The 27,153-nt window shown below is 45.2% G+C and overlaps 1 protein-coding gene across 2 annotated transcripts in view; it reads left to right on the forward strand.

Annotated features, from left to right (window-relative positions):
- LOC126167908 (organic cation transporter protein-like) overlaps positions 1-27,153 on the forward strand; it is a 168,842-nt gene that overhangs the window by 45,534 nt on the left and 96,155 nt on the right. Inside the window, exon 2 of one of the 2 annotated variants that reach the window (XM_049920516.1) lies at positions 15,035-15,164. The exons of the other annotated variant lie outside the window; for it this stretch is intronic. The gene's annotated coding sequence lies outside the window, so the exon portion shown is untranslated. The remainder of the gene's footprint in view (positions 1-15,034; positions 15,165-27,153) is intronic. 2 annotated transcript variants of the gene reach the window in all.

A 27,153-nucleotide genomic window follows, 5' to 3' on the forward strand; every position in this document is an offset into this window, starting at 1 on the left:
CGGACTTTGAGCGAGGGCGTATAGTGGGCATGCGGGAGGCCGGGTGGACGTACCGCCGAATTGCTCAACAGGTGGGGCGTGAGGTCTCCACAGTACATCGATGTTGTCGCCAGTGGTCGGCGGAAGGTGCACGTGCCCGTCGACCTGGGACCGGACCGCAGCGACGCACGGATGCACGCCAAGACCGTAGGATCCTACGCAATGCCGTAGGGGACCGCACCGCCACTTCCCAGCAAATTAGGGACACTGTTGCTCCTGGGGTATCGGCGAGGACCATTCGCAACCGTCTCCATGAAGCTGGGCTACGGTCCCGCACACCGTTAGGCCGTCTTCCGCTCACGCCCCAACATCGTGCAGCCCGCCTCCAGTGGTGTCGCGACAGGCGTGAATGGAGGGACGAATGGAGACGTGTCGTCTTCAGCGATGAGAGTCGCTTCTGCCTTGGTGCCAATGATGGTCGTATGCGTGTTTGGCGCCGTGCAGGTGAGCGCCACAATCAGGACTGCATACGACCGAGGCACACAGGGCCAACACCCGGCATCATGGTGTGGGGAGCAATCTCTTACACTGGCCGTACACCACTGGTGATCGTCGAGGGGACACTGAATAGTGCACGGTACATCCAAACCGTCATCGAACCCATCGTTCTACCATTCCTAGACCGGCAAGGGAACTTGCTGTTCCAACAGGACAATGCACGTCCGCATGTATCCCGTGCCACCCAAAGTGCTCTAGAAGGTGTAAGTCAACTACCCTGGCCAGCAAGATCTCCGGATCTGTCCCCCATTCAGCATGTTTGGGACTGGATGAAGCGTCGTCTCACGCAGTCTGCACGTCCAGCACGAACGCTGGTCCAACTGAGGCGCCAGGTGGAAATGGCATGGCAAGCCGTTCCACAGGACTACATCCAGCATCTCTACGATCGTCTCCATGGGAGAATAGCAGCCTGCATTTTGGAAAGGTGGATATACACTGTACTAGTGCCGACATTGTGCATGCTCTGTTGCCTGTGTCTATGTGCCTGTGGTTCTGTCAGTGTGATCATGTGATGTATCTGACCCCAGGAATGTGTCAATAAAGTTTCCCCTTCCTGGGACAATGAATTCACGGTGTTCTTATTTCAATTTCCAGGAGTGTATTTCTGTAGTCAGAGCTAGATGACACTTGAGGTGATGCAAAGAGCGACACCATAGGGCAGTGGATGACTGGAAACAAGTGATTTTCAGTAATGAATCACGCTATACCCTGTGGTAACACGATGCCAAGATCTGGCTTTGGCGAATGCCTGGGCAAAGGTACCTGCTGTCATGTGTGGTGCCAACAGTGAACTACGGATGAGGTGGAGTTAGAGTATGGGGAAGAGTCTCGTGGATAGGGTGTGCTCTTCTTATGGTATTGGAGAAAACGCTAAATACGGAAGGATGTGGACACATTTTCCAGCATTGTGTACTGTGTATAGTAGAGGAACGGTTCGGAGACGATGACTGTTTGTACTAGCATGACAATGCATTCTGTCATAATGTAGTATCTATGAGGCAATGGTTTGTGGACAATAGCATTCCTCAAATGGACTAATCAGCCAAGAGTCCCGACATGAACGCAGCAGAACACCTTTGGGGTAAGTTTGAACGCCGACTTCACTCCAGACTGTGGTGTTGCCACAAGAGCGAGCAGCCACAGCTAGCTTGGTACCTAGCAGCGCAAACACAGGAACAGATAGTCGATGCAAGCCGTATCGACAGACGAGTGATACCGGAGTAGCCACGCCCCTTAGCCCGCTGCAACAACTCTTCTGCTTACGGCCGAGCTCGAGAATGTTCGGCCCCAGACCGCGATCATTGACTAAGACGACAGCATCGTCTCGTAGTACGCCTGCCGTGTGATCAGTGTATTGGACAGAACACTGCTTATTGTTAAATGTACTCTGAGTGAGAGACTTGTATTTTGTCTGTACCAAGTGATACATCAATGTTTAGAGACAATTGTAAATACTTATGATATTCCTATAGAAATGGATTCCACAAATTAGGCAATTCTTCTTGTCTGTGTTGTAATAAAATGAACTAACATTCCATGTGTTAGGAAACCAAAGAAAAATTTGGAGTAGGAATTAATGTTCAGGGAGAAGAAATAAAAGCTTTGCGATTTGCCGATAACGTAGTAATTCTGTCAGAGACAGCTAAGGACTTAGAAGAGCAGTTGAATGGAGTGGACAGCGTCTTGAAAGGAAGATATAAGATGCAAATCAACAGAAGCAAAACAAGGAAAACAGAATGTAGTCGAATTAAATCAGGTGATTCTAAGGGAATGAGATTAGGCGTTAAGACTACACGATTTGGGTAGCAAAGTAACTGATGATGGCCGATGTAGAGAGGATATAAGACGTAGACTGGTAATGGCAAGAAACGCATTTATGAAGAAGTAAAATTTGTTAACATCGAATATAGATTGGGCTGTTGGGATGTCTTTTCTGAAGGTATTTTTTTGGAGTGTACGCATTTATAGAAGTGAAACATGGACGATAAACAGTTTAGACAAAAAGAGAATAGAAGCTTTCGAAATATAATACTAAAGAAGAATGCTGAAGCTTAGGTGGATAGATCAAATAACTAATGAGGAGGTACCAAATAGAATTGTGGAGAAGAGAAATTTGTGGTACAATCTGACTGGAAGCTAAGGGATCGGTTGGTAGGTCACATTCTGAGACATCAAGTTTAGTATTGGAGGGCAATGTGGGGGGAGGGGTAAAAATTGTTGATGGAGACCATGAGATGAATACAGTCAGCATATTTAGAAACATGTAGGTTGCAGTAGTTATGCAGAGAAGGGGCTCGCACAGGTTAGGGGGAGCTGCACCAAACCAGTCTTCAGAAAGAGAACCACAACAATTTTCTATGTGTTATAGTATCCAGCCAGCCGAAGTGGCCGTGCGGTTAAAGGCGCTGCAGTCTGGAACCGCAAGACCGCTACGGTCGCAGGTTCGAATCCTGCCTCGGACATGGATGTTTGTGATGTCCTTAGGTTAGTTAGGTTTAACTAGTTCTAAGTTCTAGGGGACTAATGACCTCAGCAGTTGAGTCCCATAGTGCTCAGAGCCATTTGAACCATATAGTATCCACTCGGTCTCCTCTCGGGGAAAACCCTAGGAACAGCTGTTGTGACTACGTGTGTATTTTCGTCTGGTACAACACAGACTCAAGCGTTGCACATCATTAACTTGTTTGCTTTCGGCTCGTCAGGAAGAATGGCCTTTCATTCCTCCACAGATGTTCAGACACCTCACTGGAAGTCCCATGGATCCTCCCATGAATTTCCCCCGTAACATACACTATCTGATCAAAAGAATCCGAACACCGGTTGTTGTTGTTGTTGTTGTGGTGGTGGTGGTGGTCTTCAGTCCTGAGACTGGTTTGATGCAGCTCTCCATGCTACTCTATCCTGTGCAAGCTTCTTCATCTCCCAGCACCTACCGCAACCCACATCCTTCTGAATCTGCTTAGTGTATTCATCTCTACGATTTTTACCCTCCACGCTGCCCTCCAATACTAAATTGGTGATCCCTTGATGCCGCAGAACATGTCCTACCAACCGATCCCTTCTTCTAGTCAAGTTGTGCCACAAACTTCTCTTTTCCCCAATCCTATTCAATACCTCCTCATTGGTTATGTGATCTACCCATCTAATCTTCAGCATTCTTCTGTAGCACCATATTTCGGAAGCTTCTATTCTCTCCTTGTCCAAACTATTTATCTTCCATGTTTCACTTCCATACATGGTTACATTCCATACAAATACTTTCAGAAACGACTTCCTGACAAATCTTTACTCGATGTTTAGTGGATATTAATATGGGGTGCGTTCACCTTCGGCTTTACGACGACTTGAACAGTGCTGGGACTCCAAACCATATTCATGTGTGGCGTGTTCAACCTTCGTGATGGTTTGAACACTGTTGGGGCCCCAACATATCCCAAAACATCCCTTATTAACATCCGCTAACATATGTCCGGTTACTTTTGGCCACATAGTATACGATATGGAGAAGTATGATATGGGGAACATTCGTGTGGGTTTCCATAGGACGTGTGGTAGTAATTGCATATTCCAGCAGGATAACAACACGTGTCACTAGGCCAGAATCTTGTTACAGTAGTTGAAGGTGTATACTGATGACTTGGCCACCAAATTCGCCTGATCGGAATCTACATCTACATCTACATCCATACTCCGCAAGCCACCTGACGGTGTGTGGCGGAGGGTACCTTGACTACCTCTAATCTCTCTGATTTTATCCTCATGGTCTCTTCGTGAGATATACGTAGAACAATATACTGCTTGACTGTTCGGTGAAGGTATGTTCTCGAAACTTCAACAAAAGACCGTACCGAACTACTGAGCGTCTCTCCTACAGAGTCTTCCACTGGAGTTTATCTATCATCTCCGTAATGCTTTCGCGATTACTAAATGATCCTGTAACGAAGCGCGCTGCTCTCCATTGGATCTTCTCTATCTCTTCTATCAACCCTATCTGGTACAGGTCCCACACTGGTGAGCAGTATTCAAGCAGTGGGCGAACAAGCGTACTGTAACCTACTGTCTTTGTTTTCGGATTGCATTTCCTTAGGATTCTTCCAATGAATCTCAGTCTGGCATCTGCTTCACCGACGATCAACTTTATATGATCATTCCAATGAGAAAGCTATCAGGCGCCAGGTCCGTGCCCAAAATCCATCTGCCCGTAATTTACGGGAACAGCGTGACCTTGCTTATCACATCTGCTGCCACGTCTCTACGGAAACCTAGGAATCACTTATCGAATGCATGACACAGAGAATTGGTGCTGTATTACGTTCCAAAGGTGGACCGACACGCTTTTAAGTAGTTGGTCAAAATGCTTTGGTTCATCAGCGCATCGTACATTAAAAAAGTTAGCCCTTGCCTAAGTACTAGCTGTAGTGCTGCTGCCGGTAGTTCGGCGGCCCTACCTGTGTGCGGGCGAGGCGGCGTGGTGAGACGTGCGGCGGTAGCGAGGGCACTGACCGCTCCACGGCGATATGAGGCGGCGGCGGCGCGGCGCCCGAGCTGCTGACTCACCTGGACAGCCCACCAAACACAACGACGGACGCCGGCACGCCCCTACTGTTCGCAATTCTCACCAACCGCAGGAGGGTCAAGTTCCATAGTCAAGCAACGGAGAGAATACGCAACGTAAAAAGTGCTCACAAGGGAACCTCCCCATCGCACCCACCTCAGATTTAGTTATAACTCGGCACAGTGGATAGGTCTTGAAAAACTGATCAATCGAGAAAACAGGAAGAAGTTGTGTGGAACTATGAAAAAATAAGCAAAAAATACAAACTGAGTAGTCCATATGCAATATGGGTAACATCAATGATGACACGAGCTCAGGAGCGCCGTGGTCCCGTGGTTAGCGTGAGTAGCTGGGAAAGTAGAGGTCCTTGGTTCAAGCATTCCCTCGAGTGAAAAGTTTTAATTTTTTATTTTCAGACAATTATCGAAGTTCAGGCATTCACACATAATCAACTTCGCTCTCCAAAATTCCAACACACGTTCAGATTTGCTTGGACATATGCAGGATTTGACGGTCTACACACGGAAAAATTTGAAAACGTTAAAAACATATGTTTTGACAGAGCACAGGGAAAACTGTGCGACTTGAAACTGTTGCATTCATTTGTTGCAGTTTATGTGACAAACTCTTATGTTTTCATCACTTTTTTGGGAGTGATTATCACATCCACAAGAAAACCTAATCGGTTAAGGTAGAAGAATCTTTTTACTCATTCGCCAAGTGTACAAGTTAGGTGGGTCGACAACATATTCCTGTCATGTGACGCACATGCCGTCACCAGTGTCGTATAGAATATATCAGATGTGTTTTCCTGTAGAGGAATCGGTTGACCTATGACCTTGCGATCAAATGTTTTCGCTTCCCATTGGAGAGGCACGTCCTTTCGTCTACTAATCGCACGGTTTTGCGGTACGGTCGCAAAACACAGACACTAAACTTATTACAGTGAACAGGGACGGCAATGAACGAACGGACATATCATAACTTTGCGAAAATAAAGATAGTAAATTTTTCACGCGAGAGAAGACTTGAACCAAGGACCTCACCTTCTGCAGCTGCTCACGCTAACCACGGGACCACGGCGCTCCTGAGCTAGTATTATCCTTGATGTTGCTGATCTTCCGCATAGACTACTCAGTTCGTATATTTTGCTTATTTTTTTCATAGTTCCACACAACTTCTTCCTGTTTTCTCGATTCATCTGTGTTCAGTTTTTCAAGGCCTATCCACTGTGCCAACTTATAACTAAATCTGAGGGGGGTGCGATGGGGAGGTTCCCTTGTCAGTAACTCGTTACCGAGGTTGGAAAAACGTGGTGTGCGGACATTTGCCACGCCGGACATTTGCACGCCGGATATTTGCCACGATTTTACCTGCTCCAAAGGGTTGGGTCCCTTGTCTCCCCCTCCTCCTCCTCTTATATTATGTTTGCAGCTGTTCTCATTTCGAATTCTGGAACATTTACTTTGTCTACTTTGGTGAAGGAATTTCGAAAAACTGCATGTAGTAACTCCACTTTAGTGGCTCTGTCATCAGTAACATTATCGTCGCTGTCGCGCAGTAAAGGTACTTACTGAGCCTTTCCGCTGGTTTACTTAACATAGGACCAGAATCTCTTTGGATTTTCCGCCACATTGCTTGAGAGTTTCGTTGTGGAAACTATTAAATGCATCTCGCATTGAAATCCGCACCAAATTTCGAGCCTCAGTAAAACTTCACAAGTCTTGGAGATTTTGCGTTCGTCTAAATTATACGTGCCTTTTTCGCTGATCCTGCAGCAGCTTTCTATCGTGTTTTGTGTACCATAGGGGATCAGTTGGTATGAATCTCTCGAGTGCTGTTGATACTATTTCTTTGAACTTAGCCACATATGGTCTGCACTTCCATAGTTTGGAAGGAAAGGAGACTGTCTCTTAGAAAGACGTCAAGAACTTTTAGGTTTCCATAAATAGATATATTTCGCGTTTAGCTTTGGTGAATTTCTTTGTTACTGAAATGAGCCTCGCTAAGACTGTGTGTTCTCTAATCTCTGTATCCGTCGTGATGCTGAGGATTATTTGTGGCTAAGAGGTCAAGTGTGTTTTCGTAACCATTTACAATTTGAATGGCCTCGTGAACTAATTGTTCAAAATAATTAAAAAACATTTAGAACAATTACGGAAGTTGTTTCCTATCTACAATAGGGTCTGAAAATGTATTTTTGTCAACATACAGAAGATAGATTGAAGTCACTGCCAACTATAATTGTTTGAGTAGGGTACCTATTTGTGATGAGACTGAAGTTTTCTTTGAACTGTTCACCAACGTTTCATCTGAGACCGGGGGTCGGTAAAAGAAGCCAGTTATTCAAAAATGGTTCAAATGGCTCTGAGCACTATGGGACTCAACATCTTAGGTCATAAGTCCCCTAGAACTTAGAACTACTTAAACCTAACTAACCTAAGGACATCACACGCACCCATGCCCGAGGCAGGATTCGAACCTGCGACCGTAGCAGTCCCGCGGTTCCGGACTGCAGCGCCAGAACCGCTAGACCACTGCGGCCGGCGGAGCCAGTTATTAATTTATTCTGGTTGCCCATACAAAGTCACAGGAACTATCTCCCTCAATGTCGCTTGTGAGATGGAACACACATTATTTTTCCTTAAGTTTTTGTTTCTTTTATCGTGCAGATCATTGCAATTACGGCTTTTCTCTCCAAAACCTAGGACGCTTTCTCTGTGACCCTGTAAATACCAGAGCTAAACAATGTAGAACAACAATGTACGTTACAAGCAGAGCATTCTGTATACTTCATTTCCTTATTTCTAACATTTTAAAATTATACGTCGACTTTAGATGACATATCAATCATAGATGTTCTGATCTCTATTTGGTGAACGTATTTTCAGTCATGTTTTGAACATTGTCCCGCAACACATGTTTCGCCGCAAGGGATATCGGATTTTAGAGGGTAAATTAATACGGAGTATGTCGTTCTTCTTTCCAAACCTTCACATACCCATTTCTTCGTTCCTTATTATCTTTTGGGCTTGCAGTTGTAGTAATTAAAGTAGGCCCAAATGCAGTGATCAAAAAGAAATGATTAGCGTACATTCGCATTCTCTTTACATCGTTCCTTTCTTATTGCTCCCATGCCGATGGATTGTTTCTAACGCATTCAGTAAGCGTGAAAGGAAGCTACCGTACAGACAGAGCGATCTACATTTATACTTGACAGAACTAATTACATACTGACATAATCGTCGGTATTGCTTTCGTTTTCCAAAAGTTATAATATTTCGATTTCGGAAAAGAAGCTCTGTATTTCGCCAAGATGTCGACGAAGAAGGTCCCTTACGTACTGCTTGTACCAGTAAGATGTGCAGACGGCGGTTTGAAAGCGGACGGAAGAAGTACGAGGAAGGGCGTACCTTACCTGAGGGATCGCTATTCAAGCTACCTGGCGAAGGGGCAAGTGTGACAAATGTCCGGCGTGGCAAAAGTCCGGCTTGGCAAAATGTCCGGCATTCGAAAAACGTTGGGTTTTTTCTTTTTTTTTTCCCACTCAGCATAATCTCCACTGAGCTCTTTGTGATCCCATACGCTTACAATCTCTTGCCTCTCGTGCATTATGGTGTGATGTGCCATGGTGGAATATACACTCATGCTCATAAATTAAGGATAATTACAGAATGTGGTGCCACACAACGTGGCACTACACAAAACTGACGCTAATAGCATAGGCACATAGGGAACACAAAAAAATGGTTCAAATGGCTCTGAGCACTATGGGACTCAACTGCTGTGGTCATAAGTCCCCTAGAACTTAGAACTACTTAAACCTAACTAACCTAAGGACATCACACACATCCATGCCCGAGGCAGGATTCGAACCTGCTACCGTAGCGGTCGTGCGGTTCCAGACTGTAGCGCCTTTAACCGCTCGGCCACTCCGGCCGGCCTAGGGAACACACACGACACAGATCTGCAGTCCACGGTATTGGTGATAAGTTCACAAAACAGTCCCGTAACACATGTACTACAAAACGCCACTGTTTCCTGCGCATGTACGCCGACATCAATGTGGGATATGATCACCATGCACACGTACACAGGCCGCACAACGGGTTGGCATAGTCTGGATCAGGTGTTCGAGCAGCTGCTGGGGTATAGCCTCCCATTCTTGCACCAGTGCCTGTCGGAGCTCCTGAAGTGTCCTAGGGGTGTGAAGACGTGCAGCGATACGTCGACCAAGAGCATCCAAGACATGCTCGATGGGGTTTAGATCTGGAGATCAGGCAGGCCACTCCATTCGTCTGATATCTTCGGTTTCAAGGTGCTCCTCCACGATGGCAGCTCGGTGGGGCTGTGCGTTATCATCCATCAGGAGGAAGGTGGGACCCACTGAACCCCTGAAAAGGCGCACATACTGGTGCAAAACAACGTCCCTATAAACCTGACCTGTTACAGTTCCTCTGTCAAAGACATGCAGGGGTGTAGGTGCACCAATCATAATTCCACTCCACACCATTAAACCACGGCCTCCATACAAGTCCCTTTCAAGGACATTAAGGGGTTGGTATCTGGTTCCTGGCTCGGGCCAGATGAAAATCCGGCGAGAATAACTGTTCGGACTATACCTGGAGTCGTCCGTCAACATAACCTGGGACCACTGTTCCAATGACCATGTACTGTGTTCTTGACACCAGGCTTTACGGGCTCTCCTGTGACTAGGTGTCAGTGGAATGCTTCTTGCAGGTCTGCAGGCGAATAACCCATCTCTGTTCAGTCGTCTGTATACTGTGTGTCTGGAGACAGCTGTTCCAGTGGCCGCAGTAAGGTCCCGAGCAAGGCTACCTGCAGAAATCCGTGGCCGTCTGCGGGCACTGATGGTGAGATACCGGTCTTCTTGAGGTGTTGTTCACTGTGGACATACCGTACTGTAGCGCCTGGACACGTTCCCTGTCTGCTGTAATCGTTGTGGCACACGGAGGGCCCGCGCTACGACCTGCTGTGTTTGACCAGCCTCCAGTCGCCCTAGTATTGTACCCCTCATAACGTCATCAGTATGTGTTCTTTGGGCCATTTTCAACACACAGTCACCATTAGCACGTCTGAAAACGTCTGCACACTTGCTCGCTGCACCGTACTCTGACATGCACCAACAAACCTCTGCGTATGTGGACCGCTGCCAGCGCCACCGTGCGACGACCGTAGGTCAAATACACCGCATGGTCATACGCCGAGGTGATTGAAACACGCAAACCGCCTACCAGACCGTTGTTTCACCATATATCAGCATTATCCTTAATTTATGAGCATGAGTGTAGTTTAATTTTTACCTATAGCAGTCCTTGTTGCGAGACTTATATATGCAAAATTTTCGCTGTCAGTATAAAGTATAAGATACTGAAAAAAAGTGAATTGTTTGTCACATGGCCCACGGGCGTTGGACACAAGCATGAAAACATTGCGAGATATGCGTACCTGAACATAAATGCAGATGCTAGACAAACCTGCAGGGTGTGCGATTGTATTTCACCACGAACTCCACATGTGCTGTCTCCTCAATATATTGGCGAGTGTTACTCGTGATTAGAACAGTATTCTGTGCATTACGTCGATCCAAGTGAATTCGAACATGAGCGAATAGTTGGTGTTCGTATGGCGGATGCTTCCACAACCAAGATAGCCGAAGTTTTTGGTGCTTCAAGAATTGCCGTATCGAAGATTTATGCCGCATACAGGAAAAGAAGGAAGTGAAAAGATGGACGAAAGTGTGTGTTGAGTGATCGTGGCGGACGGTCATTAAAAAGGATTGTGACAAAAAATAAGAGGACGACAGCCACAAAAATCAGTGCAGAACTGAATGTCGCACTCGCGAACCCTGTCAGCACCAAAACAATACGAAGGCAGCTCCATAAGCAGGGAACTGAAGGACGAACTGGAATTTCAAACCCGCTCACAGTAAGCGTAGTGTCGAAGCCATAAAACGTGGAGTAGGAGCGCTGGAAGAAAGTCATTTCGTCGGATGAGTCTCGTTTCACACTGTTGCCAACTTCTGGAAGGGCTTACATCCCAAAAGCGAAATATGGCGGGGGTTCTGTGATGATTTGTGCAGCCATACCGTGGTATCCCATGGGTGCCATTGTTATTCCGCGGGGTAGCATTACTACCTAGATTATGTGACCATTTTGGCTGATTAGGCCTATCCCACGGTACAATGTTCGTTATCCAGTGGCGGCCGCTGTGGCCGAGCGGTTCTAGGCGCTTCACTCTGAAACCGCGAGACTGCTACGGTCGCGGGTTCGAATCCTGCCTCGGGCATGGATGTGTGTGATGTCCTTAGGTTAGTTAGGTTTAAGTAGTTCTAAGTCTAGGGGACTGATGACCTCAGAAGTTAAGTCCCATAGTGCTTAGAGCCATTTGAACCATTCGAAGAGAAGGGTCCGTGATCGCTATCCAGCTCCATTATTGTTACTTCAATTTGTTACTATTTTGTGGGAATAATAATATAAGATTTTCTTGAAAACCATAAAAGATCTGTATTTATCTAGACCAGTAGAAGCTGTTGTCAGTACCAGCGGTTTTCCGTAACCTAGGGTGCCCATTTCATTTTCATTGAAAAAGGGGACATTTAAAATAAATTAGAGGAAAACCTGGGACAGTGAAGAAAAAAAACGGGACATAAATATTGTATTGACTAAATTTAATATACATACAAGTTTACCTTTAGAACGTGCACTCAGATGATCCCAAATCACTTTTTACAATTATTCTGCCACACTATCACCGTACTTTTCACTTTTATGTACTTTATCAAGAAGTGCATTTTCGTTTAAAATTGTGTCATAAAAGTCAGTACACGATACACCATTAAAGTGTGTTTTGACAATGAGTAAGGTCCTCATCGTTTCAACTTTCATTCTGTTTTTCTTCATCTGACCTCAAAGAGTTCACTAACGAAAACACACGTTCCACAACAGCATTTGACCCAGGAATTGCCAGACAAAACTCCACCAAATGAATCATGTTTTTCATGTTAATGTTTTTACTTTTGAAATAAGCAAATATTTTACAGCCAGTTTGTAAGGAATGGTGCAGTTTGTAAGGAATTGTGCACCACATGTGCTGGACAGCCAACACCTACTACATTATTCACTGTGTTCTGTTGCAGTTTATAGAACAAATTGTTTTTTCCTTTCCTCTGCTTACCACCAAAATTGGTGTTAAGTGTTGTCTACAGAAACTGCAATCACCTTTCCCTCAACATCATATTTCTTTAAAACCTCCAGCACGTAATTCTGAAGTAAATCTGAAGTTTCTCCAGCTAAATTAACCAATTAGAGCACTTTCACCGTGATACCATTTTCAGGGTGAAAATACCTGATAAGGAGAGGAACCAGCTTCAAATCCAGATGATTCGATGTATGAATCATTACTGAAATGAATCGAGCACTTTTCAGTTCATTTAAAACCTGCTGAGCTGCATACGGTGCAATAACATTTGAAACGATTGCATTACATTTTGTGTGTCCACATGTGAATTTAGGATTGAAAAGCTTTTTAACAACTGCTGTAGTACAGTCGATTGACTTAAAGCTATGGTTATGCATTGCACGTAGCTTCTTGTGCTGCCAACTGCCTATCCATTTCTGTTTCTGATTTTAAGTTTACCTAGTAGTCAATCACGCATTTATTTGCTCTTTTCGTTTGATCACTCATGCGATGTTTCTTCGTCTTAATGTGATTCACAATGTCAGACCTTCCACCATGACCAATAGCAAATTTTGATCTGCACAACGTACATTCTACAGTTTCTCCACTACCAGTCATAAACGGAAACTCGCTTTTTATATTGCTGGTAAAATTACACTTTCGTTGTGGCATAATGAAACAGTTATTGCACAGTGAAAAATATTAACAGTGTGGTGACGAAAGCCAGAGAGCAAGTATCAGTGGTGTAGAGTATATCTGGACCGAAAGGACGGATTCAGTGGATCGATTTAGAAGAGAAGAATCTCCGTTGTTATTCGTAACCTATAGTGCGTTTAAAATTACTTGCGATTTTTGACAGTTCGGTAATGTTTGGGGTATGCTAAAAGTCATCACACGCTTCCTAGCGTAAATAATTGCGCAGTTAATAGCAAGTCAAACAACCAGTAACGTAAAATACTCTACCCAAGCGGAATCATAAAAAACGGGACATCTGAGCGTCCCCAAAAAAACTTTCGGGACAGCGGGACATTTTGGTAAAAAACGGGACTGTCCCGGGAAAAACGGGACGAATGGACACCCTACCGTAACATTATTAGGCATGGTAATGTGTGTGTTTATTTAGTTTTTCCATATTTTTGTCCACGCCCTATATGTGCGTGAAGTTTTCTGGTGTAGACAGCTGCACGACTCCGCGTCCTCTCGTCGCTATTTCCTTTCGTCTGCAAGGCGGAGAACTATTCCGCAGACTGAAAACGCGCAAAACAGAACCAAAGTTTGTACGAACTCATTTTTTTTCTTTTTTTTCAGCAGCGTTCAGATGGTTCAAATGGCTCTGAGCACTACGGGACTTAACATCTGAGGTCATCAGTCCCCTAGAACTTAGAACTACTTAAACCTAACTAACCTAACGACATCACACACATCCATGCCCGAGGCAGGATTCGAACCTGCGTCCGTAGCAGCTGCGCGGTTCCGGACTGAAGCGCCTAGAACCGTTCGGCCACCGCGGCCGGCTTCAGGAGAGTAGGAATATATATGCAGTAGGTGTCCACATGCTTAGAAGAGACATACATTGTGTCCAAAGGCACGCGGCTATGGTGTAAGGTTCACCTGTAAGCGGTCAGCAGCTTCCGAATGCAGATGCATTGCTAGCTAGTAGAGAAAAATCCTGCTCGAAATTATCGTGGATTTTGTACATGCAAACCAATTTGCATTCGATATCTAGAATAAACTTTCCGTGAAACTTTGATGAAATAAACTCAAAAGGCATTTCGGTTCTCTGCGAGAAAGTTAAATGTAAAGAAAGATCCCTGTTGTTATTTTTATATCTCGTCTTGCACTATATTGAGTTACCGCCGACTCTGTTTTAATATCCTGAGGTCACTTTGTGAAATGGCTTCCCAATACATCAAGGTGAAAGTATCCCGAAAAATTTAGAATTTGGAACTAGGAAATCAGCATTAGCGATTTATCGAACATTCCAATACTTTTCAGAAACGAAACACTCATGCTTTTCTTATTTTCTGGTACTATCTTTTTAATCACTGTCCATCTGAAGAGAAACTGAAATCATTATTGTAAATAATCCTTTTCATTGCCATTAGTAGCACAGTTTCCTATTGAAGCTACTTGCAAATAAGTGTGATGGCTTGGATATCTGTATAATCCGGAGAAAATGACTCAGGATGCCACGTATCAGTCTTATCCCCAGGGGAAAATTGCTCGAAATGCGTACATTTTAACGGACTGATTGGCCACACACTCCCACACTAACGAAATTATCTAGCAGTTGTCTCGCAAATATACGATATCTAATCAAAAATATCCAAACACCTCTTTCTAATACGGAATAGCCCATTAGAAGTCACGAAGAGCTTATTCTGTGCACCTACGCCACTCAACGTCTGACAGCCAGTGAGCATTCGGTAGTGTTCTGAGCGCTCTGATGTGAATATCATAGCCAATGCGAGCATTAAACATGATCTTAGCGAGTTATTTAGTAAATTTTTATTTGATTTGTTGCGAATTATCATCGTTCTTCAAGCGCAAAATTGTGCACGACGCGCAACTGTCACTTGGATTGGAGAAAACGAGAGCATGTAATGGATACTGATTATTGAAGGAAAATAACACAGAAAATCTGGAAATAAAAGCCAACTTGGAAATAAGTAATGTTATATAAAGATTTGCTGAAATAAATCTGCATAACCACATTGCTAAAACACTTCGTTTAAATTTCAGATTAAGAAACTAACACATTGAAGATATCAGCATTTGTATAGATGGGAGCCTAGCAGAAAATTCCAAATTCACAAAATTCCTTGGGATGACAATTGATGAAAATTTAAGCTGGGACAAGAACATAGACTATGTAAGTGGAAATCTCAGCTCAAACCTATATGTTCTCCACAAACTCAGCTTCCTAAAAGACATAAATATTATGAAAATTACATACCACTCACTAATTCATTCCACATTAAGCTATGGCATAATTTTGCGGGGAGACGCCTCCAAAACAAACCTAAATAGAATATTCAAAACGCAAAAATTAGCAAAAAGAATAATAGCCAACCTTAAGTGGAGAGAATCATGTCGGTCAGCATTCAAAGCACTCAAAGTACTAACATTACCAAGCATTTACCTTTGCGAACTCTTGTACTGGACAAAATTCAGATATGTATCCGATACTCAAGATACCAAGCCCTAGCACAACCATGACGCTAGGATGCGGAACTTCTTCCATGAAGCCGTATATAACACCATGAAATCCAAAAGCCCTTGAAAAACTTCCTTCATACTTGAGACAGATAAACAATGCAAATAAATTCAAAAAGTCTCTTAAAACATTTTTGATACTGTTACTGTAGTATAAATGATTTCATGTACATAGCAGAATAATCCATAAATGGCATTGTAATACTATGAACAAAAATTACAAAAATTTACTTAAGGAAGAAGGAGAGGGAACTTTATTTTAATAGGTTATTGCGGTGGAGGGAGAACATGACCTCTGTTGTCCACTGGCTCTTGTGTTATGTGCCATGATTGGTGGCCACCGTCGAATGAGAAGTTTGCTGTGTGTTTACCAGCTGCTGGACGTCGGCCGCGCGGCGGCAGTTACTCGCCGGTAGTGCTCGTGCCTCGTGTTGACAGTGCGGTCTGTTGGGCTCTGATTGCTGGCAGCCAAGATGGGGCAAGCCTGAGTCCATCCTCCCTGTTCATGTTGTTAGGGTGTTTGAGAATTTCGATGGCCTCTCTGATTTTGCGTTTCGTCTTAGTTGGCTGCTTGGCCAACACACAGGCTTCGCTGAATTTTATTTCTTTTCCGCAGTCAAGGTGATGTTCTGCCACTGCGGATTTATTGTGTTGCCCTAGACGAATGTAACGCTCGTGCTCCCGAATGCGCGTTGCTATTGGCCTACCAGTCTCGCCGATGTATGCCTCTCCACATTCGCATTCCACCTTGTAAACACCTGCAGTGTGTAATGCATCCACCTTGTCCTTGGTGGAGCCTAGCACGTCCTGGATCCTACGACCACTATAGAAGACAGGCTGCACTCCAGCGCGGCGAAGGTGTTTGCCTATTCGGTCAGTGACGTTTTTCACATACGGTAAGCGTACTGTTGGCTGCAGTTTGTCTATTTCCTGCTTATATTTCTTGCTTGTGTTGGTCTACAAGGCTGTGTTTATCGACTTATGGCTGTAGCCATTGGCTAAAAACGTTGTGCGTAACCTTTTGAGCTCAGGTGTGATGTTTTGAGCATCACTTAGGCGCTGACCACGGATTGCCAAAGAGCGGATGACAGAGTTCTTCTGCGCTGGGTGGTGGTAGGATTGGGCGTGCAGATACCTGTCAGTATGTGTAGGCTTACGATATACTCTGTGCCCCAGTGTGCCCTCCGTTCTCCTGTACACTTCAACGTCTAGAAACGGGATAGTACCACTCTTTTCTACTTCCAGCGTGAACTGTATCTTCCCGTGCATACTATTCAGATATTCGTGGAACTTGTGTAGCTCCGTTTCACCATGAGGCCATATAGCGAACGTGTCGTCCACGTATCTAAACCAGCAACGTGGTCGTAAAGGAGCTGAACCTAGGGCCGTTGCTTCGAAGGCTTCCATGAATATGTCGGCCGCCAGCGGAGATAGGGGAGACCCCATTGCTACGCCGTCTGTCTGCTCGTAGTATTTTCCTTGCCATTTGAAGTACGTTGAAGTCAGGCACAACTCAACCAGGTCGCATATGTCTGGCGGGACATGCTCCTGAAGGATGTGGATGGTTTCATCTACTGGCACGTTCGTAAACAGTGATTTCACGTCAAAGCTGACCATGATGTCCGTAGGTAAAATTGTTTCTCCTTTTAGGCGTTCTATAAAGTGTGTCGAGTTCTTCACATGAGAGTCCGTCTTGCCAACTAGACGTCTTAGCTTGCGGGCTAGGTACTTTGCCAAGTTGTAAGTGGGCGAATTGATCCCATTCACTATTGGCCTCAAGGGGCAACTTTCCTTATGTATCTTTGGAACACCGTAAATTCTAGGAGAGACTGGTACTCTGGGAATAAGACCCTTGGCTGTGTCAGCGTCAATTCTCGAGTCCTTAATCGCGGCCTGCGTCTTTCGAATTATCTTCGCCGTAGGGTCCGCCCTTAGTTCTTTGTAGATGGGATCATTTAATAATTCTTTCATCTTGTCTTCATACTGCAAAGTGTCTAAGATGACAGTAGCTCGGGAGCACGAGCGTTACATTCGTCTAGGGCAACACAATAAATCCGCAGTGGCAGAACATCACCTTGACTGCGGAAAAGAAATAAAATTCAGCGAAGCCTGTGTGTTGGCCAAGCAGCCAACTAAGACGAAACGCAAAATCAGAGAGGCCATCGAAATTCTCAAACACCCTAACAACATGAACAGGGAGGATGGACTCAGGCTTGCCCCATCTTGGCTGCCAGCAATCAGAGCCCAACAGACCGCACTGTCAACACGAGGCACGAGCACTACCGGCGAGTAACTGCCGCCGCGCGGCCGACGTCCAGCAGCTGGTAAACACACAGCAAACTTCTCATTCGACGGTGGCCACCAATCATGGCACATAACACAAGAGCCAATGGACAACAGAGGTCATGTTCTCCCTCCACCGCAATAACCTATTAAAATAAAGTTCCCTCTCCTTCTTCCTTAAGTGACCAATAAACCAACTACCTTTTTAAAATTATGACGTAATGGCATGCGCAGTGAACACTAACAACAAAATATAAAGGACACTGCATAGCTAGAACGCACCATTAGACCCAGAAGAAGGCCGCTGCAATCGTGGCCGAAATGTTGGCTTTTCTATAGCAGTAGTTTTTACATTATGACGCGGTACCAAACCCAGAAAACTTTTATGTCGACTGACTCTGGCCGCGGAAGCCTACGCAATTATACCCATACAAATACATCGCAAGCCATATATTTTTAAAGTGAACGTTTCCTTCCGAAGACACCTAAAATCGCAAAATCCGTACCAGAATAAGAAAAAAAATATAAATTTGACTGTAAAACGAAAGTGCTGCATATAGCCTTACGCAGAATAAAACAAGGAAAATATTGGTGTATCACATTTTGCGATACGTTTATCGGTTCGCTCGTAATTAAAGCGTAAATTCGAGTGTCCATAATAAAAATCCTATAGTAAGAGGAGTCGTCAGGAACCTAATCTAATCAGTTTAAACAAAGAAAAATAAAATAAAAACAATTGATGTATACATAACATAATAATGTAATATACATAGCGGTATTACTACGAAGAACAATATCCAGTAGAGACGAACTCCGATGCAGAGGCGCTGAGTCGAGCAGGTCGAGCCGCGAGCTGTATTACTGCGTGAGCTGAGACCGCAGAGACCAGAGTGACACCTGAGTCGCTTTTCTCAACGCTCTGGCTAGAGTCGAGACGGTGGGGCGAGCGTTGAGCGGGCGAGTTCCGAGGGTGGGGGGGAGCGGTGAACTCACCCGCTCCAAGACAAATCGTCCGTTCCCTTGCGAGCAGGTTGTTGCAAGTAGTTCCTATGTTATCCGCTAGGTGGCTCTCTGTCCTGTTGCTCGCATCAACTGCCCAGAGGGCAGGACGTGCGACTGAAACGATCGCCGACAGAGTGCGATGCGAAGTTACGCTGCGCCAGACACTGCAGGCGGCAGACGACGCACAGAGACGGCACGGCATATGTGAAACAAAAAATCCAATGGGGCACTGCACAATGCAGGCAGCCAAGGTAGAAGCAGGGCAGAGGCCGGCGCTGGCTGTGTTGTGTGGCGTGCACTGTGCTCTGACCAGCAGAGGCGCTGCTGATATGCTCCGTCTCTCTCTCTCTCTCTCTCTCTCTCTCTCTCTCTCTCTCTGCCGTGGGAAACTTTTGGAGCTACCGTTCTTTTTTTCTGAATCACTGATTGTTCACTCCTTTGAAAGATGCAACTCTATGCATTAGTTCAAGAGCGGATCCCCCATCTCTACTGCGCAGCATTTGTGCACCGCCGCCGTCAGTGTCAGCCAGTTTGCCGTGGCATACGGAGCTCCATCGCAGTCTTTAACACTGGTAGCATGCCGCGACAGCGTGGACGTGAACCGTATGTGCAGTTGACGGACTTTGAGCGAGGGCGTATAGTGGGCATGCGGGAGGCCGGGTGGACGTACCGCCGAATTGCTCAACACGTGGGGCGTGAGGTCTCCACAGTACATCGATGTTGTCGCCAGTGGTCGGCGGAAGGTGCACGTGCCTGTCGACCTGGGACCGGACCGCAGCGACGCACGGATGCACGCCAAGACCGTAGGATCCTACGCAGTGCCGTAGGGGACCACACCGCCACTTCCCAGCAAATTAGGGGCACTGTTACTCCCGGGGTATCGGCGAGGACCATTCGCAACCGTCTCCATGAAGCTGGGCTACGGTCCCGCACACCGTTAGGCCGTCTTCCGCTCACGCCCCAACATCGTGCAGCCCGCCTCCAGTGGTGTCGCGACAGGCGTGAATGGAGGGACAAATGGAGACGTGTCGTCTTCAGCGATGAGAGTCGCTTCTGCCTTGGTGCCAATGATGGTCGTATGCGTGTTTAGCGCCGTGCAGGTGAGCGCCACAATCAGGACTGCATATGACCGAGGCACACAGGGCCAACACCCGGCATCATGGTGTGGGGAGCGATCTCCTACACTGGCCGTACACCACTGGTGATCGTCGAGGGGACACTGAATAGTGCACGGTACATCCAAACCGTCATCGAACCCATCGTTCTACCATTCCTAGACTGGCAAGGGAACTTGCTGTTCCAACAGGACAATGCACGTCCGCATGTATCCCGTGCCACCCAACGTGCTCTAGAAGGTGTAAGTCAACTACCCTGGCCAGCAAGATCTCCGGATCTGTCCCCCATTGAGCATGTTTGGGACTGGATGAAGCGTCGTCTCACGCGGTCTGCACGTCCAGCACGAACGCTGGTCCAACTGAGGCGCCAGGTGGAAATGGCATGGCAAGCCGTTCCACAGGACTACATCCAGCATCTCTACGATCGTCTCCATGGGAGAATAGCAGCCTGCATTGCTGCGAAAGGTGGATATACACTGTACTAGTGCCGACATTGTGCATGCTCTGTTGCCTGTGTCTATGTGCCTGTGGTTCTGTCAGTGTGATCATGTGATGTATCTGACCCCAGGAATGTGTCAATAAAGTTTCCCCTTCCTGGGACAATGAATTCACGGTGTTCTTATTTCAATTTCCAGGAGTGTATATTATTATTTTCGATTATTCCCTTTTGAGAGAGCGATTGAACTTGAGTAGTCATGAGTTCTTCTTCTTTCTTCGTTTTTCCTAAATTCTCTTCATACGTTCACTGTGTTCTCTCTTGCGTTCTTCCGACCTTCTCTATCCCGTTCTGTTCTCCGTGTGTTCTTGTTTAAGTGTGTGTTTCTGTATGATGTTTCTAAACTGTTCTCTATTGTTTACGTTGTCTTGTGTGATCCCCAGTTCTTTAATGTCTTCTTCTGCTTCAGTGATCCACTTTGTCTTGTTTTTGCTCTTGTTCACTATCTCAAAGATTTGTCTTGTGAGCCTGCTTTTATTCATCCTGCTGATGAGTCCATAAAATTTCATCCTTCTCTTTCTAATGGTGTCTGTTATTCTTTCTATGTCTTTGTAAATCTCTCTAGTTGGCCTCTTTATCCAAATTCCTTCCCGAAACACTGGTCCACATATTTACCTCAGAATTTTTCTTTCCTGCTTTTCAACGCTCTGATCTTAGTATGACCATGAATCACTGTAGTTTCTGCAGCATAAAGAGCTTCTGGGAATTATATGCCTGTCATCACAACCGTTTTACAAATCCTAATGTGACGGTCATATATAGTTAAACAATAAATTTCATCAGCCATTTCTCCTGAAGAATTCTCGAGTGGAAGTCCGGGACATTCAAAATAGGCAAATCTCGCACGAACATACACTGAGGTGACAATAGTCATCGTATGGCGATATAAACATATACGAATTGCGATAGTATCGCGTACGAATGGTATAAAAGGGCAGTGTCTTTTGTACTCATGTGATTCATGTGGAAATGGTTCCGATATGATTACGCCCACACGACGGGAATTAACAGACTTACGAGGGCAGTTCAATAAGTAATGCAACACATTTTTTTTCTGAAACAGGGGTTGTTTTATTCAGCATTGAAATACACCAGGTTATTCCCCAATCTTTTAGCTACACAACACTATTTTTCAACGTAATCTCCATTCAATGCTACGGCCTTACGCCACCTTGAAATGAGGGCCTGTATGCCTGCACGGTACCATTCCACTGGTCGAAGTCGGAGCCAACGTCGTACTGCATCAATAACTTCTTCATCATCCGCGTAGTGCCTCCCACGGATTGCGTCCTTCATTGGGCCAAACATATGGAAATCCGACGGTGCGAGATCGGAGCTGTAGGGTGAATGAGGAAGAACAGTCCACTGAAGTTTTGTGAGCTCCTCTCGGGTGCGAAGACTTGTGTGAGGTCTTGCGTTGTCATGAAGAAGGAGAAGTTCGTTCAGATTTTTGTGCCTACGAACACGCTGAAGTCGTTTCTTCAATTTCTGAAGAGTAGCACAATACACTTCAGAGTTGATCGTTTGACCATGGGGAAGGACATTGAACAGAATAACCCCTTCAGCTTCCCAGAAGACTGTAACCATGACTTTACCGGCTGAGGGTATGGCTTTAAACTTTTTCTTGGTAGGGGAGTGGGTGTGGCGCCATTCCATTGATTGCTGTTTTGTTTCAGGTTCGAAGTGATGAACCCATGTTTCATCGCCTGTAACAATCTTTGACAAGAAATTGTCACCCTCAGCCACATGACGAGCAAGCAATTCCGCACAGATGGTTCTCCTTTGCTCTTTATGGTGTTCGGTTAGACAACGAGGGACCCAGCGGGAACAAACCTTTGAATATCCCAACTGGTGAACAATTGTGATAGCACTACCAACAGAGATGTCAAGTTGAGCACTGAGTTGTTTGATGGTGATCCGTCGATCATCTCGAACGAGTGTGTTCGCACGCTCCGCCATTGCAGGAGTCACAGCTGTACACGGCCGGCCCGCACGCGGGAGATCAGACAGTCTCGCTTGACCTTGCGGCGATGATGACACACGCTTTGCCCAACGACTCAGCGTGCTTTTGTCCACTGCCAGATCACCGTAGACATTCTGCAAGCGCCTATGAATATCTGAGATGCCCTGGTTTTCCGCCAAAAGAAACTCGATCACTGCCCGTTGTTTGCAACGCACATCCGTTACAGACGCCATTTTAACAGCTCCGTACAGCGCTGCCACCTGTCGGAAGTCAATGAAACTATACGAGACGAAGCGGGAACGTTTGAAAATATTCCACAAGAAATTTCCGGTTTTTTCAACCAAAATTGGCCGAGAAAAAAAAATGTGTTGCATTACTTATTGAACTGCCCTCGTAGAACACGGAATAGCAGTTAGAGCTAGATGCATGGGACATTCTATTTCGGAAATCGTTAGGAAATTTAATATTCCAAGATCAAGAGTGTGAAGAGTGTGCCGAGAATACCGAATTTCAGGCGTTACCTTTCACCGCAGACAACGTAGACGGCCTTTTCTGAACGATCGAAAGCAGTGACGTTTGCGTAGAATTGTCGGTGACAAGACAAGCAACACTGCGTGCAATAATCGCAGAAATCAACGTGGGACGTACAAATAACGTATTCATTAGGACAGTGGACGGAATTTGGCGTTAGTGGGCTACGGCAGTAGATGGCTGACGCGAGTGTCTTTGATAATAGCACGATATCGCTTACTGGGCTTCTTCTGGGCTCGTGACCATTATCGTTTGGATCCTAGACGCTGTAAAACCATGGCCTGGTCAGATGAGTCCCAATTTCAGTTGGTAAGAGATGATGGTTGGGTTCGAGTGTGGCACAGACTCTACGAAACCATGGAACCAAGTTGTCAACAAGTCAACGTGCAAGTTGGTGGTGGCTCCACAGTGGTATGGGTTGTGTTTTACGTGGATTGGACTGGGTCCTCTGGACCAACTGAACCGGTCATTGACTGGAAATGGTTACGTTAGGTACGGAGACCACTGGCAGCCGTTCATGAACTTCATGTTCCCAAACAACGATGGAATTTTTATGGATGATAATGAATTTCAGTGATGATAGTCGTAATAATGCATTTCTATGTCACCGGGTCACAGTTGTTCGCAGTTGGTTTGAAGAACATTCAGGACGATTCGAGTGAATGATTTGGCCACCCAGATCGACCAACATGAACCCCTTCGAACGTTTTTGAGATATAACCCAGAGGTCAGTTCGTGCACAGAACCATGCACCGGCAACACTTTCTCGATTAGGGACGGCTATAGAGGCAGCATGACTCCGTTTTTCTGCGTGGGATTCCCAACAACTTGTTAAATCCATGCTGCGTCGAGTTGCTGCTTTACGCCAAGCCAAAGGAGGTCCGACACGATATTTGGCGGAATCCCATTACTTTTATCACTTCAGTGTATTTAATTAATTAATTAATTAATTTTTTTCAGTAATCCAGAAATAAATAGTCGGGATTGCTAGAAGTGCGGTCATGAATTTCTCGAAGTTTTTTATTCGACAGGTAAAATCCCACGTTTCTTATATCCAGATACTGTCACTTCATTGATTATAGTCGTATTAATGCATTTCTATAAGCATACACGCTATCTTCAGGTCAATAATCGCTGCTCTGCAAAAATGTTTCGATAAAACGCTCGATCTCATTGTCACATGATGGGTGGTTGGGGTTGCGAGGTGGCCAGACAAGTGAAGCTGGTAACGTAAGTTTTTCTTAGAACCCTCGGTTCAGGTGATTCACGGCCAACCCAGCGTACCGGGTAAACTTCATTTAGATACGCAGCACCGAAATAGCAAAATGGGGTGATGCACTATCTTGCTGAACTAACAGACGACGTCCCGTGAATAGGAACTTCGATAAATGACGTATTCCTCGCTAAAGATCACTTTGCCTCACTGGAATTGTGCCGACGACCTGAACAGATGTTGGTTGATGTGCACATAACTATAAGTCCTCTTTCGTATGCTTGCGCAAAGCTGACTGTGGCACAACCACATTTCCTGATCTTTTCCCTGTCAACTTCATTATTTTGTGAATTTTTCACAAACGCTGCGACGTCACTGCATTGTTCCCCTCTAATTGATGGTCGACCGCTCCTCGGTTTATCTTTTTTTGTTCCCACCGCAGGGGTGTTATCTCTGGAAGTGGCTCAAGCCCGAATCGCATCTGGTAATTCGAATACACGAGGCGTGTTTTTAAGCAAGTACCGTTTTGAAATTAAAAAAAAGACGTGCTAAGATATCTCAATAATTTCAATTTTACATGAAAGCCTGTACCTTAATCTACTTTTCTACATAATTTCCGTCTATATTGAGGCACTTGTCATAACGTTGTACCAGTTTTTGAATACCCTCCTCATAGAAGTCTGCCGCCTGACTTGTTAGCCACTGCATCACCACTGTTTTGACTTGATCTAGAGTTTCCCATTGAAAAGATGTGATGAGATCTTTGGTGTGATTCGCCACATGCGGACGGGCATTGTCTTGCAGCAAAACGATGCCTATGCTCAACTTCCATGGACTGTTGCTTTGATTCTGGTATGACGTAGGCCACCACTGTTTCATCGCCCGTAACAGTTTGGCTTAAGAAATCATCACCGTCGTTGTGGTACTGCTCAAGGAAAGTCAATGCACTGTCTAAACGTTTGGTTTTGTACACATCCGTCAACATTTCGGTACCCAACATGCGCACAATTTTAGGTAATTCAAGTGCTCGGTAACAATGCCATACAAAACACTACGAGAAACATTAGGAAAGTCATCCCGCAAGGAGGAAATCGTAAAGCGTCTGTTTTCTCTGACCTTATTGACCACTTCCTGCACTAAACTTTCATTAACGACCGAAGGACGTCCACTCCGTTGTTCATCATGCACATTTGTGCAGCCATCTTTAAATGCTCTCACCCACTTTCTTACCATAGCATCACTCATAATGTTTTCTCCGTAAACTGAACAGATCTCACGATGAATATCGATCGCTTTTAGGCCTTTAGCACTAAGAAATCTTATAACAGCCCGTACTTTACAGACGCCGGGACTCACGATTATCGGAGACATCTTAAACACTCAGTACACAACGTAAACAAGGAAGAATCAGACTGTAAGGCGCCAGTGCGTAGATTGAGGTACAGGCTTGCACGTGAAAATAAAATTATTGAGATATGTTAGCACGTCTTTTTTTTTAAATTTCCAAACGGTACTTACTTAAAATACACGCCTCATATTTATTCCAACCTTTGTGCCATTCTTGGCCTTTCATGGATCCAAGTGCTTGAAATTATGCAACAGACAACAGCCTGAGGTCAATACATTGTAAGTTTGCTGTCGTATATGCGCCAGTCTTTTGATGTGTGGGGGAAAGAGGGGGGGAGGGTGATGGGGCCCTGCGTCCGCCCTGTTTTACATCAATTCCTTCCTGTTACTGCTTCATAAGCAATGTTGCTTGAAGCTACTGTGAGACAAAATTGAATCTTTCTTCTACACACTTTGATATAGAATCAAAGGAATGACATGTGTTGAGAAACATCATCCGCCAGAAACATAAAGCCGAGCAGGTTCGAGAACATTTTTCCACAAAAGTGACTTTTCATTTGGCGGCCCGTGTCAATTGTCGCTACTATTTCGCCCCTTTCAACTTGAGGCCCCAAGAGGCCGCTGCTAATCGTGGTAAACTTACGGAAATGTTACAAAGTTGTGGCGCTCCTCCCAGCTTGGTGTCCAAAGCGGCGGCTTGTATTGCTTGGGCCTTAAACTGGCCCTGACATCAACAGAAAATTGTTTTTGGCGATTTATAGATACCAGTAGATCGTGTATATGCAGGACATACATCAGTATGACACAGCCTCTTACCGGACAAATGCATACGATGAAGGTGCGGTTCTTGCTTTCCTACAAAGAAGATTTGGCTCTGTAAACATATTGGGCTTAGATGTTCTGCTTTTTGCATGTCCAGTACAAAAATTATTTGGTCACTGATAAGCAATATGGTTATGTTTTATTCAAAAATACCAAAATTTGTAATGTGTTGATAGTATCCTCTTGATTTATCTTTGTAATCAGTTAAGACGTAAAACTTACAGGCAAATTAGAACTATGTGCCAGACCAAGACTCGATCTCGGGAACTTTGCCTTTTGCAGGCAAAAGTCTACTAACTGAGCTAACCAAGCATGCCTCATAACTCATACTCACAGCTTTACAACCGCTACTATCTCGTCTCTTATCCTCTAAACTTCACAGAATCCCTCCTGCAAACCTTATAACATTAGTATTCATGGAAGAAAGGATATTACAGAGTTACGGCTTAGCCACAACGTGAGGGATATTTTCAGAACGAAATTTTCATTCTACAGTGGAGTGTGTGCTGATATGAAACTTCCTGGCAGACTTAAACTTTGTGTTGGACCAAGACTCGAACTCAGGAAGTTTGCCTTTCATGGGCAAGTGCTCTACTGATTGAGCTACCCTTCCGAACCCCCCTCACAGCTTTACTTCCACCAGTACCTCATCTCATTCTGGAAACATCCTCAGGCTGTGGCTAAGCCATTTCTGTGCAATATCCTTTCTTCCAGGAATGCTAGTGTGGCTAGGTTCGCAGGACAGCTTCTGTGAAGTTTGGAAAGTAGGAGACGAGGTACGAGCGAAAGTAAAGCCGTGAGAATGGCTCATCAGTGGTGCTTAGGAAGCTCAGTTAGTAGAGCACTTGCCTGTGAAAGGCAGAGTTCCCAAGT

The sequence above is a fragment of the Schistocerca cancellata genome, chromosome 1, assembly GCF_023864275.1.
Source record: "Schistocerca cancellata isolate TAMUIC-IGC-003103 chromosome 1, iqSchCanc2.1, whole genome shotgun sequence".
Lineage (NCBI taxonomy): Eukaryota > Metazoa > Arthropoda > Insecta > Orthoptera > Acrididae > Schistocerca > Schistocerca cancellata.